The 20,121-nt window shown below is 37.1% G+C and overlaps 1 long non-coding RNA gene across 33 annotated transcripts in view; it reads left to right on the forward strand.

The window, feature by feature from the left end:
- LOC139984279 (uncharacterized) overlaps window positions 1-20,121 on the forward strand; it is a 44,081-nt gene that overhangs the window by 13,550 nt on the left and 10,410 nt on the right. For all 33 annotated transcript variants that reach the window (XR_011799030.1, XR_011799026.1, XR_011799010.1 and 30 more), the window contains 4 exons: window positions 177-242; window positions 1,166-1,232; window positions 2,142-2,208; window positions 3,119-3,185. This is a non-coding gene — a long non-coding RNA (uncharacterized lncRNA). The remainder of the gene's footprint in view (window positions 1-176; window positions 243-1,165; window positions 1,233-2,141; window positions 2,209-3,118; window positions 3,186-20,121) is intronic.

The following is a 20,121-nucleotide window of genomic DNA, read 5'->3' on the forward strand; positions in this document are numbered from 1 at the left end:
CTTCTTCATTGTACACAGGTTTGGATATTGTGGACAATATTACCTATTCATTCTTTATTGCAGATTAATATCAATTATTTAAAATTATAATATAATAAAGCATGTGATTCTGTTTTCCATTAACCAGCTGTATCAAGGCAATGTAGTTAATGATTTTATATATGCTTTTTCAACAGGCAATGGAAAGGGCTCTTGAAGTGTTCAACCATTTCTTTTCCTGAAGATGGACGTTAATATCACTGGTAGGTTAACTGAGGGCAATGACTTGTAGTTCATGTGTTATAAACAGATTAGAAGATTAAAGACTGCTTCAGTTACGATTGTCGTTGTGTAAGTTACCCGATCTGAATCAGCCTTAAACTTCAACATTAATATCTCCTTTTCTAGTCTCTGGGGACAATAGTTTTGTAAGTGAATCAATTGAACTTAGGTTCAAGCACACTCAAGCCATGTTTGTAGTCACTTGTACTCCTAACATTGTACTCTTGTACAGTTTCAGATTGTGTGGACAATGCTTAATGTGTACTTTACCTTGTAACTGGCCTAAAAACAAAATAGGCATGAACAAAAACATTTAAATACTGTGACTCCTCTTTCAGTCTTTGCAGACAATATTTGTCCAAATGAATCAATTAAACTTAAGTTCAAGCACAATCAAACCATGTTAGTATTTACTTGAGCTCCTAACATTGTACTCTTATACAGTTTCAGACTGTGTGGACAATGCTTACTGTGCACTCTAATTTGTACTTTTAGAAATTAATCCAGTTCTTACATTCAGTTATTGCTTGAACTGCAGAATATGATACTGTATAGGTTAAAGCGCAATTAATCTTAGAGTTTTTTCTCAACAATTCCCACTGCAATTGTTGTTAAAGTGCACCGATGTTTGGATTGTGTAGAATATAGAGCCTGTACATTTTCCTAAATATTATAAATTTTCTAGTGCTTTCAAATCTGGCATAGTAATTCCACATTTCTTAATGTACCTTCTTCATTGTACACAGATTTGGATATTGTGTACAATATAACCCATTCATTCTATACTGCAGATTAATATCAATTATTAAATATTATAATATAATAAAGCATGTGATTCTATTTTCTATTTACCAGCTGTATCAAGGCAATGTAGTTAATGACTTTATATATGCTTTTTCAACAGGCAATGGAAAGGGATCTTGAAGTGTTCCAACCATTCCTTTTCCTGAAGATGGACGTTAACATCACTGGTAGGTTAACTGAGGGCAATGACTTGAAGTTAATTGTGTAATAAACAGATTAGATTAATGACTGCTTCAGTTACGATTGTCGTTGTGTAAGTTACCAGATCTGAAAGAGCCTTAACGTTAAACATTCATATCTCCTTTTCCAGTCTCTGAAGATAGTTTTGTAATCGAATCAATTGAACTTAGGTTCAAGCACACTCAAGCCATGTTTTTAGTCACTTGTACTCCTAACATTGTACTCTTGTACAGTTTCAGATTGTGTGGACAATGCTTAATGTGTATTTTACCTAGTAACTGGCCTAATCAAAATAGGCATGAACGAAACAATTTCAATACTGTGACTCCTCTTTCAGTCTTTGCAGGCAATATTTCTCCAAATGGATCTATAGAACTTAGGTTCAAGCACAATCAAGCCATGTTAGTATTAACTTGCGCTCCTAACATTGTACTCTTATACAATTTCAGATTGTGTGGACAATGCTTACTGTGCACGCTATAGTGTACTTGTAGAAATTAATCCAGTTCTTACATTAAGCTATTGCCAGGAACTGCAGATCATGATAAAGGTTAAAGCACAATTAATCTTAGGGTTTTATCTCAACAATAGCCACTGCAACTGTTGCTAAAGTGCATGTTTGGATTGTGTAGAATATGAAACCTGTACATTTTCCTAAATATTATAGATTTTCTAGTGCAGTCAAATCTGGCATAGTAACTCCAAATTTCTTACTGTACCTTCTTCATTGTACCCAGGTTTGGATATTGTGGACAATATTACCTATTCATTCTATATTGCAGATTAATATCAATTATTTAATATTATAATATAATAAAAAAAAGTGATTCTATTTTCCATTAACCAGCTGTATCAAGGCAATGTAGTTAATGATTTTATATATGCTTTTTCAACAGGCAATGGAAAGGGCTCTTGAAGTGTTCCAACCATTTCTTTTCCTAAAGTTGGACGTTAATATCACTGGTAGGTTAACTGAGGGCAATGACTTAAAGTTAATTGTGTAATAAACAGATTAGAAGATTAATGACTGCTTCAGTTACGATTGTCATTGTGTAAGCTTCCCCGATCTGAAACAACCTTAACCTTCAACATTCATATCTCCTTTTCAAGTCTGTGAAGATAGTTTTGTTAGTGAATCAATTGTACTTAGTTTCAAGCACACTCAAGCCATGTTTGCAGTCACTTGTACTCCTAACACTGTACTCTTGTACAGTTTCAGATTGTGTGGACAACGCTTAATGTGTATTTTACCTTGTAACTGGCCTAATTAAAATAGGCATCAACCAAAAAATTAAAATACTGTGACTCCTCTTTCAGTCTTTGCAGGCAATATTTCTCCAAATGAATCAATTGAACTTAGGTTCAAGCACAATCAAGCCATGTTAGTATTGCGCTCCTAACATGGTTCCTTTATACAATTTCAGATTGTGTGGACAATGCTTACTGTGCACTCTATCTTGTACTTTTAGAAATTAATCTAGTTCTTACATTCAGCTATTGCCAGGAACTGCAGATCATGATATAGGTTAAAGCACAATTAATCTTAGGTGTTTTTCCCAACAATACCCACTGCCACTTTTGCTAAAGTGCACCCATGTTTGGATTGTGTAGAATATAGAACCTGTACATTTTCCTAAATATTATAGATTTTCTAGTGCAGTCAAATATGGCAATGTAACTCCACATTTCTTACTGTACCTTCTTCATTGTACACCGGTTTTGGAAATTGTGGACAATATAACCTATTCATTCTATATTGCAGATGAATATCAATTATTAAATATTATAATATAATAAAGCATGTGATTCTATTTTCCATTCACCAGCTGTATCAAGGCAATGTAGTTAATGGCTTTGTATGCTTTTTCAACAGGCAATGAAAAGGGCTCTTGAAGTGTTCCAACCATTTCCTTTCCTAAAGATGGACGTTAATATCACTGGTAGGTTAACTGAGGGCAATGACTTGAAGTTAAATTGTGTAATAAACATATTAGAAGATAAATGACTGCTTCAGTTACGATCGCATTGGGTTCCTGGACAACTCCCCCCTGGACGATTTCCCCCCCGACGATTACCTCCTGGACGATTCCCCATCAGACAATTCCCACCCGGACAATTCCCAACCCTGACAATTGCCCCCCCGACAATTCCCACCTGGACAATTGCCAACCCTAACATTTGCCCCCCGGACAATTCCCGCTCCGGACAATTACCATCCATGACAATTGCCCCCCGGACAATTCCCCCTTGGACAATCCCCTTCCTCGGAAATTTCGACGATTGATTGACAGCCGATGTAGGCGGGGTTAAGGCTATTATTCCATTGAAAAATGGGGGTGTGCAACAAAAGATTTCATTTTTGGTTTCGATGACAATCGTAACCTATGCATTCCTGCGGGCGGAGAGTGTGTGTGTATGCGTGTGTGTTTCGGCGGGGGGGGGGGTGTAAAGCCTCGCTTGTAAATACGATATCTCAAGAAGGGAAGCTTTGACCAATCTAATATTGGTGTATATGAGTAACACATTGGGTAGAAGAACCCAAGAAGAGAGAAAACTAAGAGAAGAAAAAAGGGAAAAGAGGAGGAAGGAAGGGAAAAGAAAAAGAAAAAAAGAGAGAAAAAGGAGAAAAGGACGCACCCACCACTTCCTTGTTCCCATCTGCATGAAAACGCGCTCTCACAACCCTACGCCCCACCCCTCTAATCGCTTCTCGATGAGTTACGAAACTTAAGTAATGACCTTCGCCCGAAATACCAAGACCTTGACAAAATCTGGCAAGGCACCACTTTATCGATAACAAGTGATCGTGTTGTGTATTAGTGACGTCTAGAGGTCGTGCACTGACCTACATGGAGTGTGACCACTCCCGACTTTGCAATTTCCCAAAATAACCGATGTGTAAATGCAACTTTAACAGGAAGTGTCTTTTCCGACGATCTAGGGGTATTTTTTGGCCAAAAAATCGTTGTACGCTCCGCGCCAACCGATGGTGGCGCTCCACTTAGATAGTATCAAGTAGTGTGTTACACCTATAATGGCGTTCTGTGATGAACAGCATCCAAACTGCAGATGTGCGAAGTGTTCGGTTTCGGGAATTTTTTTCATTTTTTTCATTTCCTTCAACGAAGTTTTATAGTAGCCGTTATAAGAGGTTTAATATTTGTACACCAATAAATTAATTGTGTCTGAATTTTCAAAAATTCCCTGACCACCATTCTTCATCATTCTTCCCTCTACTTGTGCAATTTTGACTGGTCTGTTAGGGTTTGAAGAAGGTTTTTCTATATTGGTTGTCCATAGATGAAATGTGCAACATTATGGGTATGTTTTGAAGTGAATTTATTTACGATAATTGTGAATTTCAAAATTCTGAACAAATAATGGGCTTAAAACCTCGAAAATGGTGCTTACGGGTATTGTGGGTCGCAGCGTTGAATCACCTACAAAAGCAATGATCCACAGGAGATGTGATGAGGTCGAACATGATGTGTGACTGTGTTGAAATCTTCAAAACGGTTATGGATGAAACAAAAAAAAAACTATGGGGAAATTCTTGGTTCTCAGGCAAAAGTGTACATCTGGTTGGTCATTTCAAGCCCGAGAAGTGCCATTTCCGGTGATCTGGGGGGTATCACAACCCAAAATTGTCTTCTACGCTGCACGCCAACCGATGGTGATGCTCCGCTTAGATAGTAATTCGCGCCCCCCGGGTTAGAAAATCCTGGATACGCCTCTGCTTCGTGAGAGGGGGGACCACATTTGGGAGCAAAAGCCTCTAAAATCGTCCCAATTGGGTGCTCCCGATTGACAGTTTTCTGTGGGCAATTGCCCGAGGGGGGGGGGGGGGGAATAGTCCGAGGGGAAATTGTCCGGGAGGGTTATTGACCGGGGGGTAATTGTCCGGGGGAAGTCGTCCGGGATGGGAATTGTCCGGGGGAATTGTCTGGGGTGGGAACAGTCCGGGGTGGGAATTGTCTGGGTGGGAATTGTCCGGGGTGTAATTGTCCAGGGGGAGTTGTCTGGGGGGTAATTGTCCGGGGGGTACTTGTCCAGGGGGGAGTTGTCCGGTCACCTGTCATTGTGTAAGTTACCCGATCTGAAACAGCCTTAACCTTAAACATTAATATCTCCTTTTCCAGTCTCTGGGGACAATAGTTTGGTTAGTGAATCAATTGAAATTACGTTCAAGCACAATCAAGCCATGTTTGTAGTCACTTGTACTCCTAACATTGTACTCTTGTACAGTTTCAGATTGTGTGGACGATGCGTAATGTGTATTTTACCTTGTAACTGGCCTTATCAAAATAGGTATGAACCAAAATATTTAAACACTGTGACTCCTCTTTCAGTCTTTGCAGACAATATTTGTCCAAATGAATCAATTGAACTTAGGTTCAAGCACAATCAAGCCATGTTAGTATTTACTTGCGCTCCTAACATTGTACTCTTATACAGTTTCAGATTGTGGACAATGCTTACTGTGCACTTTATCTTGTACTTTTAGAAATTAATCCAGTTGTTACATTCAGCTATTGCCAGGAACTGTAGATCATGATATAGCTTAAAGCACAATTAATCTTATGTTTTTGTCTCAACAATACCCACTGCAACTGTTGCTAAAGTACACACATGTTTGGATTGTGTAGAATATAGAACTTGTGCATCTTCCTTAATATAATAGATTTTCTAGTGCAGTCAAATTTGGCATAGTAACTCCACATTTCTTAACTGTACCTTCTGGTAAGTTTACTAAGGCCATGTTAGTGATTAAGAACTTGAAGTTAATTGTGTAATTAACAGTTAAGAAATTTAATGACTGCTTCATTCACCATTGTCATCTTGTCAGCAAATTGACTACTCTGTCTAGAAAGCCTCTCTACATCAATTAATATTCTCCAGCAAACAAAGCTTAAGATAAATCCCTGATCACTCAAAACAGCCAACAAAAGAAGCACCAGTGTGAAAAAGCTAGAGTAGTGATTCTCTTCAGCTGAACCTGAACACTACCCCAAGACCAGATAAACAGGAACCTGTACATACCCTATTGTGTCGATAGTTTATGTCAATGAAGATGAACAGGAGACTAAAAGAGTGGCCTGAATCTATGTGATAATATAGTACAGTGTGTTGGGGTACTTCTTTTATGTTGGAGCCCTGGTATGTGGAAATTTGATGTGGCAAACAGTTACTTGCTATATATGAGCAGGAATATGTGTCTCCTATTGAAAATAAGTGTTTAAACAACAATTTTCAAACTTTAACCTGAAATTTGATAGAAAAAAACTAGCACACCTCAGGTATACATATTGATCGTTATAAATATATCAAAGACCTTGTTATAATATCTTATTTGTAGAGTGAAATGGTTACTTCAAGTAATGTCATCAATGCACATTTTGTTTCTCATCCAAAATATAATTTTGATGGGCTCTTGTTGCATGTACAGTATCCTAAGTATAGACCAAGAAACTCACCAGATTTTATGTTCTGGACATAGCTCTATACATAAGCATGCACTTTCAATTTTGTTCTAGTCAATCTAACACTGTAGGTGACACAAACATTAGTTGACTCTCACACATACATCTTTGAAGGGATTTGGCTTAGAAATAACAAGATAAGGGCCAAAATTATTTGAGATTTACGGATATCTACTAGACATGTATGACATTTGGCCTGTTGTGTTCTAGTTTATCCTGAAATTCAAGGTATATTTACACTGAATGCAGTTGTCACACCTGTCAGGGAATAAATTTACACTATCATTAAAATAGATAATTTATCACAAAATAAATGTTGTAGGTAAATTCTACGACATATATCTTAATTATATATACGAAGAAACAACGTAAAAGCTGAACAACTTGATTTTGGTGCCAACGAAAGATTTGTTTGTAAATTTATAGGCCCGTATGATATCATATAGCATCCATATATGTCAATAGAACAATGGATTCTGAATTATTATTCTTGCCTGGAGTAGCACAGTATTTACAGTTATAATTTACACATTGTAATGCTTAGAGAGAGATATCACAGTTGAATGCTGTCTTGTATTACAAATTATGCAAATATTTTGGTGTGTCACTTTTCCTGCATCTTAATTGTGTTACTCAGTGTAAATTGCATGATAACTGTATAGAATTGCTGAGATGACTATTTTCAGGTGCCTGTTACAGAGATACAAAATTTCAAAACTTAAAAAAATGCAACCAAACTTTTCTTTGAAATTATAGGTAGGTTATCAAAAAATTCAGAATTTTGAAGAATACGAAATGGTTTCACAAGGTAATTTCCAAGGTCAAAGTAAAGGTCAAATGTTCAATTATTGATTAATGTAGTCTACCTTATATCTGACAGTGGATTGTTAATTCCCATTGCATTAGCTTTAAAGTGACACTTTTTCCATCAATATTGGACCTTTACTTTTAAAGTTATGGGTCTCCAAACTTTGTGGGCTCGGCCCACATGTGAAAATCGGCCCTCTAGTAACACTGATGTTCACTTTTGGTCACTGGCCGTCTCTGCACCTTTCAAGGTTATTAGCTTTGAACATTAGCTTGTATCAGTGGCGTAGGAAGGTACTTTTTAGTGGGGGGGGGGCTGAAGACTGATGGCCGGCCTGGGGGAGGGGTCTAAGGGGAGGGGGTGTCCCCCTCCGCTTTGGAATTTTTTTGCATTTCCAGGTGGCCTCAGATGCAATTTGGTGCAATATATAGCACACTTCAACCCACCCACTTCATTTTGTATATAATTTTGCATTTTCACCTGGCCTTAGATACAATTTGGTGCTCCAAATGAGATTTTTTTCTCATTTGGAAATGAAAAAGGGGTTTTCTGACTTGCGAACGGGGGGGGGGGGCGAATGATACTTCTGCCCCTCCGCATTTTTCACTGGGGGGCTGGCGCCCCCCCAGCCCCCCATGCCCTTGGCTTTTATATTAATTACTGTACATAAATATTTCCTTTTCAAGTAGTGTGATTCACCTTAGCCATGTACGCAAATGAGTTTTACCTTTGATGATTGTTTAATATTGTAAGAGTCTTCGCTGGATTACTTATACCTTACTGTATTTAGTGGTTGAATTTTCCTATTTGGTGCAATTTTCATCAAAATAGGTCGGTATGAGAAGTTTAAATACGATCTGAACTTTCAAATTATGCCGATCTTTGAGCGTACATCCTCCCCAGGAGAAAAGTCAACGCGTTTCAGTTAAGGTGCAACTAGCGAAGTCCTGCAATCGTGAATCTACACACTACAACCTTGTAAAAAGTTTTGCTCATGTCTAAAGATTCATTTGGTAGCGAAGTGCACTTATTTTTGTCTTGGCCCATTGAGAGATTGATTTGGTTGAGGAGATGAGAACTAGGCTATAAAACCTAGGCCTGTATCACATCCCTCCAATGTTTGTTTCTTTTCAGGTTTGCCAAACTTCTGGCTAAACATCTGCCGTATAAGTTTAGATCATAATCCTATTAGGATGTCATTTATGTGTTGTATACTGTTAGATAAGTACTGCAAATCTGGAAATTGTTTCTCAAGGGTAGCCAAGACTTAAAAGTTCCTTCATCCAGTCCCTGCAGTCAATTATTATCAAAAACTTTTGCAATCAAATGTAAATTACAAGTAAAATCAAACCATATGAACTCCACAATACTGTTCTCACTACACATACAATATTGTACATGGGTTTGGATTTGTGTGGCAAATGTTAGGTGCACACTTACTGGTAATGTAATAAAGGTTTTTTTAATAAAGGATAAAATAGTACATGAAATGTACATGAAACATTGACTCAACAATTCTCACTGTTAATGCTACTTTATAACTTAGTCAATCAGTAAAGAAGAAAGAACACTAATGGAGCAAGTCACTCTATTTTCACTCAAGATACAGTGTTAAATTTTCCTGATCTCAATTATATTCACATGTCTGATTTGTGTCATTTGCGTGGACAAAGTTCTTATAAAATTACAGCCATACAGTATGTGATTAATTTTGTAGATTCACAAACCTTTGATTGTGTCAACAAAATTCTCATGAACTGTACATGTAGATTGTGTTGACAATGGTTGTTTTATGTACAAGTAACCTCCTCATGTGCTTGTTGATAGACTATGTATATTGTAGGATTCAGCCATTTAATTGGGGAAAGATTCCTGCCCCGTTCCTGACCGTTTGTTTGAGCATAGTACAATGGCTGAATTTCTGTCTCTGTCATATTTTATTTTGCTCAGACCTTTTGACACCCCCCCCCCCCAACCTTACTCCCTACCTGTAGTACTTTTGCAATGTATACACTAGATTACCTTAGTGTACATGTCATATTGGTAAGATCAAATTAAGGTTAGTTGCATGCTTTCGTAGCAAGATTACTGTACATAGCTTCAATATGAACACACTAAATGTAGTCTGCATGACAACAAATGTGACTGCACAGCAGATAGCATTGGGCACTTCAACAACAAATTCAACATCTGCTTTGATTTTCTTGTTTCTTTGTTTGTTCTCTTTGGGTGGGGGCAGGTCAACAAGGTCAATGCAAAAAGATACTTCCTTGTTGGCAATGTAAGGACAACAAAGGTGAATATAATCTAACAAGAAAATAATCTAATAAAACCAAAAATCAGTTCCTAAAATTGATTAGTTCTGGTCTTTAGACCTGATATGTAATGGTAGAGTACCAGTGTACTCTTTATCCAACTCCCTGCTTTACCACTGATACAAATCACATGTGACAATATCATGATTCGTGGCAAGGTATATTCTCATCACATTAAATGGATACTGGCGATAACACATCACTTCACAGTGACCCTTCTGTTTACTTGCAAGTAAGCCTGTGGTCCAGAAGCCTCCCACTGCAAAGGAATTAATGACATGACAAATGGAAGTATAGAGGTTATCCCATGACTAAGTGCATGGCAAAACCACTCAGTTTTCTCATTTTGAATGTGAGAGGAAATATACTTAGAATCATTGCAATAGGGAAGCAAGGAGGACTCTTATAGTAATTGTAGTGCGTGCTACAATATTGGGACTACCCCAGCTCGCTCCATCATATACTGTACATGGCTGGCTAGTGAATGCTAGCTGAACATACAATCTTCACAGCAATCTCAAATTTACAGGTTGGCTACGCAGGAAATAATCCAGGCATAGATTTGCAAAGAATTGTGGCGGGGAACAGTGAATTCTGCACACATTAAGAAAATAGATCTCCTTGAGTAGCAAGTTTCTTCTAAACAATACGTTAAATTCTCAACTTTTATTCTCGACTTGAACAAGACAGGTAACATTGAACGCATTTGAGTTAAAATCATCTTGCCAAAAAGTTGCAAGCAACAAATGTTAATCATGTTTATCTGCAACGACTCAGTGTTATCTGTACTACTTCAGCTCTTGCAACATAGGCACTTGTAACGTTAGTATTGTAGCATGGCATTATATACTATAGCAGCGTATGGCATATATTACGTGTTTTGAATCATAATAAACCAGGGCCAAGACATTGACAAAGCAGTTTTTAATAGACCGGAGGGTGTTGCAATTCAATTGATAGACTAGACCTAATAGATTAATCCTCCATTAGGCCTTTGAATGTTCCATATATGTTTGTCAAATTTTGCTAACTAGGTGAGGTAATGTTAACATGTTGTTTCTTTTGACCAATCAGTGTCCAGGACCCTGTGTATTCTCTGTCACGTCCGAAAAAGGCTTGACTCGTGATTTACAGCTTGGTTCTGATGGTTTTAGTAATCATTATTCCTAGAGTACAGTATGTAAACATTACACAATATAGCTTAGCTTTGGTCTATGTTAAAGGCCCAAACGATGAACTTGCTTCTTCATGACCGAAATAACTTTAAAAGGGTTTTCAGTAACAAAGACCCCTCCATTGAAAATCATCAACTAAGTTTGACATTCATCAGGCACTACAATGACAAGTGTTTGTTTACAAATGCAGTTGTTCAAGTTTTCTTCTTTCATCTCTCTCTGCCCAGAAAACCTACTATCTTGAAATAGAAACCTTTTCCTTTCTTTGAATTATTTATGCATGGGGAAAAGTGAAGATACAGTGACAGGCTTCTTTTTAAAAGACCTTCAGGGTATATTAATGACCTAACACAGTCCTTCTATGCAAGAAATTAGAAAATTTACATCAGTCTACTCTCTTGTGTTGTGTTTCTTGATATCTTGAAAATAAATAGGCCTATATGATAAATACATGCCATATCCCTAGTAACTGATATGCAAGTGCAATCAATGTGATGACAAATAAACACAGACTGAAGCAAGGATAGAAATCCAACTGGTATCCTTGTTATTTGCTTGTAAATAAATTCATGAACTTTTCAAATGAGCCACTTAGCAAATAGCAAAAATTCCACAATATTTGAACCTGTGTTTACTACTGTATAAACACTGGAAGTTAATCAATTGTTTTTGTTCTGATGTACAGCTGGCCAAGTTACTCCTAGGCAGGGTTGTATTTAGGCCTAGGTACAGCTGGAGCCTGACCTTGGTGATGGATTTTCACTGATGACTAAACAGCTGAAAATAACTTCGTAAGAATCGACAAATGTTTGCCTATTTCTTGCATTTTCTACAGTTTTAATGGAAATTAGTCCCATTTACAGCTTGTTCAGGCCTTAGGGAGATAAAAGCTAATGATTCACATGGATATCTTGTCCACTGAAAATACACTTGGATGCCAATAACATTTCAGCATTCAAGAAAAGATGAGATTTTCCTTTTTAAATGGTCTTAATGATTTCCTGTTTACAAAGCCAACAAATGAGTGCTGTTAAATATGACTGATGATTGACTTCTTTTAGTGGGTGTAGCTTTATTGCACTGCACTTGGCCTGCCTGTTCTTTAAACCAGGGAGTTGCTCTGTAGAAACTCCCTGTTTCAACCCAGTCTGCATTAATGTGATGTCAACTGGACCAGGAACCCGGAATATTTAATCATGTGAAAAGAGTCAAGGAGTTTGATTGGCAGAGTATATATCCCTGTATGACCAGGATTTCAGATCATATGTTCCCGCTATGTCATGCCCTGTGTATGTCATCTAGGGGTCATCAAATTGGGGCCCAAATGTACAAGGAGAATCCTTTTTTGCAGTACATCCATAAGACATTGTGGTACGTAAATATCAATCACAGGAACTTTTGTACCAGGGCCTATACAGGCAGCAGCCAAAAAAGTTCATGTGGCCCTCACATGACTCACAAAGATAGCAGTTCTCTTTTATTGGTACAGGACCCTTTGGACCACCAATTACAGCAACTGTATACTATTTTTAATAGACCCAGGCAGCAACCACAGAAATGTGCTGTGGGCCACAGATTATTTAATCATGTAAAAGAGAGCAGGGTGGTTCTTTTAGCGATGCTAGACCTTATGGTTATTGGGTATTCAAAAAAAACCATGAAAAAAATGTATCCTCTACCAGAGCCCCAAAAAAACATCCAAGGGCCCTTGGCCCAGACTTGATTTGTCATGAAAAGAAACCAGAATCAATCTTGTAGTTGAACAGTTTTTGCATTCATTACAACTTTTTCCTGGTTCCCATGGAACAGTCATTATGGGCCCATGGTCAACACATAATTTGATTATGTGAACAGAGCAGGATAACTATTTTAGGGTGTTGGTCCAATTGGACATTGGGGTGTCCAAAAATACCAACAATTTTTTTTCATGTAACAGGGCTGCAGAAGCAACCTCAGGAAAGGCCCAATGGCCAACACAGGATTTGGTATAAATGTGAAAATAGACAAAGGGCCCAAGATTTGCATTTTGAGAACAATTATATAAGTTTTATAATAGACATTTATCATTGTGTATAACATAAAGATTTTGCTTGCTTGCCGCTAGTGAACCAAATACAATCTCATGCTGAAACCATTATTGTAACATTATTGTAATTTATAATTCATTTGTCAATCATTGTGTCCTAATTAAGCCACAATAACAGTTATACTGTATATATGCAGACATGAAAATAACACGTAGCTTCATACAGAGCAGTTACACTGCAACCACAAAATCATCACCAGTGAACTGAGTGTTGTTCAAAGTCTCATTGCAATGTTTTGCAAATTCTATTGTATAAATTACGGAGGCCCAAAATCAGCAATTTAATTTCTATGTGCTATACCTGCCAGATATCGCACTCTAAATTTTTAAGTATATATAGTTTGTTTTTTGGGGGAATTCCACGAGACAGAAGGTCCGTGAGATCGATGGTCTACATGATGGTCCCTTGATAGCCCGGCCAGACTGAAGGTCCGAGCCAAGTGACAAAAACCTGAAATGACACCATTTCATGATTCCATGCACATACTAGAACAACAAAAAGAAAGCAAAAAAAAAAAAGAAGCAACTGTTCGAACAAAATATTTTTCAGAAAAATTGCATTTAGTTCCTCACTCAACTGAAAATTTTCAAAATTTGTCTTTTTGATAAAAGAGAAGAAGGTAATTAGAAAACCTAAACCTTTACAACCATAGGCAACGGGGGGGGGGGGGGGGGGGGGTGAGCAGTGGCGTAAGTAGACTTTTTTCATTAGAGGGGGTCAAAGAGATTCACAAGGGGGGCAATATTGTTTAAAATAGGGTATTGCTTTAGTTATATTGTATTCTAAAATTTCATTTGGGAAAGCAAAGGGGGCGAGACTTTTGAGAGCGGGGGTCCTTCCCCCCCTTCAACCGCCCAAGCCCCCTTGCGCAAGTCACTGGTATCCACTATGAAAAGAAATGGCTGTAAATTCTTTTTAACTACGCGCTTAATCAACGTAATATTACCAGTAGTAATATTAGGGCCTAGTGATGGTTTCGGTCTTGCGGACCTCTTTTAATTTCAGTCTCGCAAACCTTTAGTCTCGCAGACCTTCGGTCTCGCGGACCTTCGGTCTTGTGGCCTGTAACTGTTATTTGGTAGCATGTAGATGTCCTGTTCCAATAATTCTATCACACTTTTGGGAAGGCGTTTCCCAGGAACCAAATAGACAAATGTATTGAACTAAGGTAAATCATACTTCATTGGGTTTTTTTAATATTCCTATTCAAAATACTTATTGTCTAGTAATTATATTTTTCTGTACATTGTGTTCTGTTCTTGACCACTATGCTAGCAACAAGGTAACAATTGCTATTGTTTGTGTATATAAGAAATAGCCCAGACTTGCAACTGTTTATACAGTAGTTCATCCCTACACTACAGGTACCTGTACTGTACATACAATACCTGTGTACAAATGTAGCACATGTACATTCAACCAGGGAGTTGTTATGGAACAACAACTCCCTGATTCAACAGTGGAGTATACATGCAGTAAGATGCCATTGATATCTCTCAGGTATGCATTGCACAGCTTGATAATACCAGTGAGTTGTTCCATTAACAACTCCCTGATAAGAGCCCCCATCAAGGTCATAGGTGTAACAAATAGGACAGTGTGCCCACTGTTATGTCTGTTTCTTGTTTATTGGTCAATGAACTGGAAGCTGCTGACATTTTGGAGGCTTCTGGCTTGTTTCACAGTCACAGTACACATGGAAATAAAATAGCAGAGGAAAGGTTGCTCCTTTGCCGAAAAAGTTTTGAATGGTCTTGCAATACTGTTTACCTCAAAAGTGTTGAACAGGCACAAAATTAGAATTTGTTTTATCTCGCGGTTTTCATTATATACCAACTTTGATTTTGGATAAGTTTTGTTTGAAACAGTTAGGTTCATTGGTCAAATTTGTTTCACACTAGTCTAGGATATATATACTTTGTCAGTGTCCTGTCTTGCAGACTCCAGTCATTCAATTTATATAATTATAAATAAATACAATGCTTGATATAGCGCTATTCAAATATGATCATAGAGCTTAGACTCAATTGCAACTTTGTTTGTATTGTAAGTTGACTTGGATAAAGTGTGAAAGTCAAGTAAATACAACCACCCCCCCCCTTCTTGTATCCAAGGACTGGTGCAGTATTCGATGTGGTATGTACATTGTCAGGCATAATTCATATAAATTGGAGGGAAAATATGAGCGTTCCCTATCAATTACTCTATTGGTCACAATATGTTGAATTTAATGTACATACTTTATGAAAACTCTCAATTGGTTAAAGCAAATTGCACAAGAGTCAATTTCAGGCATGTTACAAAATCAATGCTAAAAGAAATTGTGTCAAATTGAAATATAGTCAGTTGGGGTAAAAAAAAACAAGGGGGTAGTTGGGGTAAAAAAAAACAACCCCTTTTTATAGAAGGGGAATATTTAGCCAAAGTTCCAATTTATTTTGGGTGATAGTCCTATATGTCTAGTTTATTATTATATAATTTCTGGAACTCTATGTCACTTCGCTGCCAATCACCGCTTCGTCGAATCAAGCGAATGCTAAACTAGCAAAATTTGAAGTTTGTACCACATATCCGAAACTTTCTCCTGCATACCCAGCTTATATGATGTGGAGATTATTCCAGCAGTTACAGCATAGCAGTTAGTGATATTACACTCCCCCATGGTAGAATTACTCCAACTTCATTCACGCTTCATGGGGGGGCCTTGTTTTTTTTACCCCCAAAAAATGATGCAAATGGGGTAAAAAAAAACAAGTACTTTCCGGCTCCAATGTACTCCCTATTTTGCCTGAATGGATACATTTTTCCATAATGTTGATTTTAGAGGTTAGGCAAATAGTTTTCATGTCTGTCAAGTGTCAAAAATGTTAAATTATTGGGCAGAAGTAACTGAAATTGGCTCAACTCCAATGTTTCTACTATATTATACCACATTTGTGTAGCATCATATACACACTGTACAGTATGAATATGGCTGAGCATGACATATGACACGAGCCATCCATAATTACGAATTAAGACAATTCACAATTTTTTTCCTTTTTCATGTAAAGGTAGTAGCTCATACTTAGATGTAATTATATGCAAACATGATTTTAAGATACATTCATGAAGAAAATAGCTGTTTTCTAGCATTGTTTTTTTTTACCCCGGCATTGTTTTTTTTTACCCCGAATTAAGCAAATTTTGGGGGTAAAAAAAAAACAACATTTTTCGCATAAAACGACACTTTCCATTTACATAAAAGTTATTTTTGTTAGATTCTCTTGAAGAGAATTCCACTCCACACACTTGAACATTGGAACCAAAACAATACCTCTTACTCATCAATTTTTAGAGCAAACTTTAGGTAAATTGTTTTTTTTTACCCCACTTGACTATACCTGCTGTTTTGCACTTAAAGTTAGCATGCCTACACTAAACTAACTAACACTGAGAAGGACCTGCTTGTATCTGTCACATACTGAACAAATTTTATCCTTTTTCAAAAAGTATACACAATCTACAGTTTAGAGTGCGGGCTCACAGTAAGGACACATGCTACTGAATTTGGTTTACACATAATGTAATATTGTGACGAGCCCGGCTCCTCCGATAGTAAAACTATATCGGGACTCGCGATAGAAAGGTACTGGGATATCTTGATGCCGTATTTATGCTTCTTCAGGAGATGTCTCGAACGGAAGAAAACAATGACTTCACACAAAAAAACAATTTGACGAGATAGGATTTGATTTGATGATTCGGTATAATTTCTTCTCTGTCGATTCTCTTTACAAATAAAACTAAATTACAATGATTTGACTTGACTTGACTCCGTCAATTAAACAATTAGAAAGAGTGATGAAATGGTGACGAAGCAACGAACTGATCACGGAGCGCTGACGGAGTGATAAATTTTCTGATCAAGTGATAAACTTTCGACCTCCTTTTCCTTTTAAACCTTACTTCCATAAAATCCCTCTGCGCATAATCAGTAGGCAGCCAATAAACTGACCATCCTGTATTAGCTTAATGATATAAAAATAAGTGCGCTGGCACTGATCTGCCCTGATTGGTTGGGAGTTTGGAAGTCCATCCCCTTTCTATGGAAACTTCCATACCACGTGAGAGAACCTTCTCGAATGTTCCACAGACATAATGGAATCTATTTTGGGAAAAGGCCCTGTACCAAGATTCAATAAGATAGTTAAAAAACTTCTCGTGGGAAAACTGAATCCATGACCTAGATAAATACATAAGAGGCCCGTAAGGTGTCTCGATGGAGCTTTTCGGTAACATCAAAGAGATGGTATCACTATTTCATAACATCCCCCTCAATCTTTTAAAATTTTTGGATACTCCAAAATTTTAACATCATACTGCTTTAACTTATCATTATCTCAAGAAGGTAGAGTACTGTAAGCACATTCACTAATATTCATTGACACTATTCTCCATGAAAATATTTTGTGTACCTCTTCAATACTGATGACATCATATGATGTAATCTAAAAAAAAAAAATATCATTAAGATATCTTAAAGTTACATGACACAGCAAAATATGCAGTATCTCTTACAAAATACATTTATGCATTTCATACATCAATAATACATTTATATCAAAAGTGAAATCATGCCGTGATTTGGGGAGAGATCAGAGAAAACTAGACTTAGTTATCTTTTAACTGAACAGAACACCTTAGCGTTCCATAAAAAATTCGTACACTAAAAAAAAGAACCTTAAAATATTACAAACTCATTTACAAAACCTCCTCTTTAATGAAGTCATAGTTTCAAAACTGCTTTGAAACCTTGTGAATCATATACATTCACTTCAAGAAAATCAAGAAAATGTGACTCGATAGCATGGTGACCCTAGGTATGCACTCCGAAATGATAGTCTAGTAAAGTACCAAAGTACTAGATATTCGATACCATAAAAGAGACCCCATAGACTATGATATCAACAAATCTTTCTTCAAATTTACATAATACTTAACACCTTGTCTTTTCAACTTCATGATGAAATTTACTTTTGCATGAATAATTGAGGAAAAGAAAATATATACATAACTTCCTCAAAAGATCTATACTTTCATTTGCTTCGATAACTGTTGCTGTAAGCAAAAGTTGCACATCTTCAATGCTGTCTCTGAATAGCCTTCAATATAACATCAATGATGCAATGTAAATATCCTTAAAATATTTCTCAATATATGAAAACCCATGTTGCTAATATTCCGGATATGTTCTAATTGCCGGGTAAACGTTTGAACGAATTCTTAAGGAGAAATAAGGTATACTCACTACATATTTGTTATAAAAGATGAAACTAGGTCAGTTGGTGGCGTTTTTAACAATAAAGCTTATATTGTTACACCATACAGTACAATGACTTCCACTTAATAGGTATGCAGGTAATTGCCATGACGCATTCCATTCATACAATTGTGGGTAAAACACCTGTTCATCTGAACTTAAAGCAATATGCAGTTATACATATTAACCATATAATGTTTGCAACATCCTGCCTGGATTGCCTGTAATGTTCAATCCCTTTTCATGGAGAAAATTCATTATTTCCTCTGTGTTGGAATATTTTCCTACATTCCACCAAAAATCATGACTCTTAAAGCCTGATGGAAAACATGGTGTCCGATAGGTGACCAGAACCTGTAATTCACCCAATTTGTATCGAGCACGTTGGACTTTCATGTCTCCTTGTGGAGCATTTGCAAAAACTTTCTTTTGCCTTAATATGCTATCTTTCATGGAAGGATATGGAAGTGCTAATCCTTCATTATGTGCTCTATTCTCCAGAAAGGATGCAACATTCATTGGCTTAGTGGTCATAAGACACATGACATGATCTGAAGTTACCCCTGGCAAAATGTTACCAAACTCATCATGAAACTCAATATGTGCATCTTGCATGACATTAACATTTTCTGCATTAGAAGTGTTACTACTCAAAACATTTCTCATTCGAGCAACCTTTTCACTTGATGAACCCTTTGTTTTCAAGACCTGACGCAATTTCTGAATGTTGGTGATATTCTTAGTTTCAGAAGATGCTCTTACAAAACATGGCTTAAGCCTGTTATAATTGAATACATCACTAAGAATTTCTCCTTTGAGAGTGGCCAACAAATAATGAGTCCTATCTAAAACTTGATGGATCACTAATGGTCCACACCATTCTGCAGCAATTTTGCGAGAGTTCGCAGTCAAGGAGGAAGACGTTGGCTTATACAGATACACTAATTGACCCGTTGAATAAATTGCACCCTTGTCCAGTTTTGCACTTATCTTAACATTTTGAGCATCTTGTTGCTTCTTTTGTAAGCCTAACATTACCCTTGACAAATGATCAAATCGTTTCTTTAACAATGCAGCATATTCTCCATGAGATTGTGATAATCCTGCCATTGGATTGAACGATAAATTTGTAAGATTTGGTGGCTTACGTCCAAATGCAAGTTCAAATGGGCTATAGTTACCCAACTGAGGAGAGGAAAATGTGTTATATGCATAGGCTGATGTTGGGACAAATCGTACCCAATCCGTACCAAACTGATTTAAGTTCACTTTGAGGAAATTTGAAAGAGTCTGAATGTGTCTTTCAACCTGTAAGCTTCCATGATTGCTTACACTGATGAACTTTTGTTCAATGCCTAAAGCTTTACTTAAGAGCTCCACTAATTTCCCTGTAAGAGAAGCTGCCGCATCACTTATGATACAAGACGGTGGACCAAAGGTTGTGACTACCCTCTGCAATAATGCTTCACATATCGTTTCAGCATCAAGAGTCTTAAGAGAAACACATACAACAAATCTAGTGATCTCATCACAAACAACCATCAAATGTTTAAATCCTGTAGCCGTTGTGGGCATAGTCTTGAAATCCAGACTAAGTCTGTCAAAAGGACGATAAGAATCAGGAATGCGAGCATGATATTGTCTCAATTTGTCCGGTTTCTTACGGAATTCTTGACAACGGAGACATGCCTGAATATAATTACTGATGC

This window comes from Apostichopus japonicus, chromosome 17 (assembly GCF_037975245.1).
Source record: "Apostichopus japonicus isolate 1M-3 chromosome 17, ASM3797524v1, whole genome shotgun sequence".
Lineage (NCBI taxonomy): Eukaryota > Metazoa > Echinodermata > Holothuroidea > Aspidochirotida > Stichopodidae > Apostichopus > Apostichopus japonicus.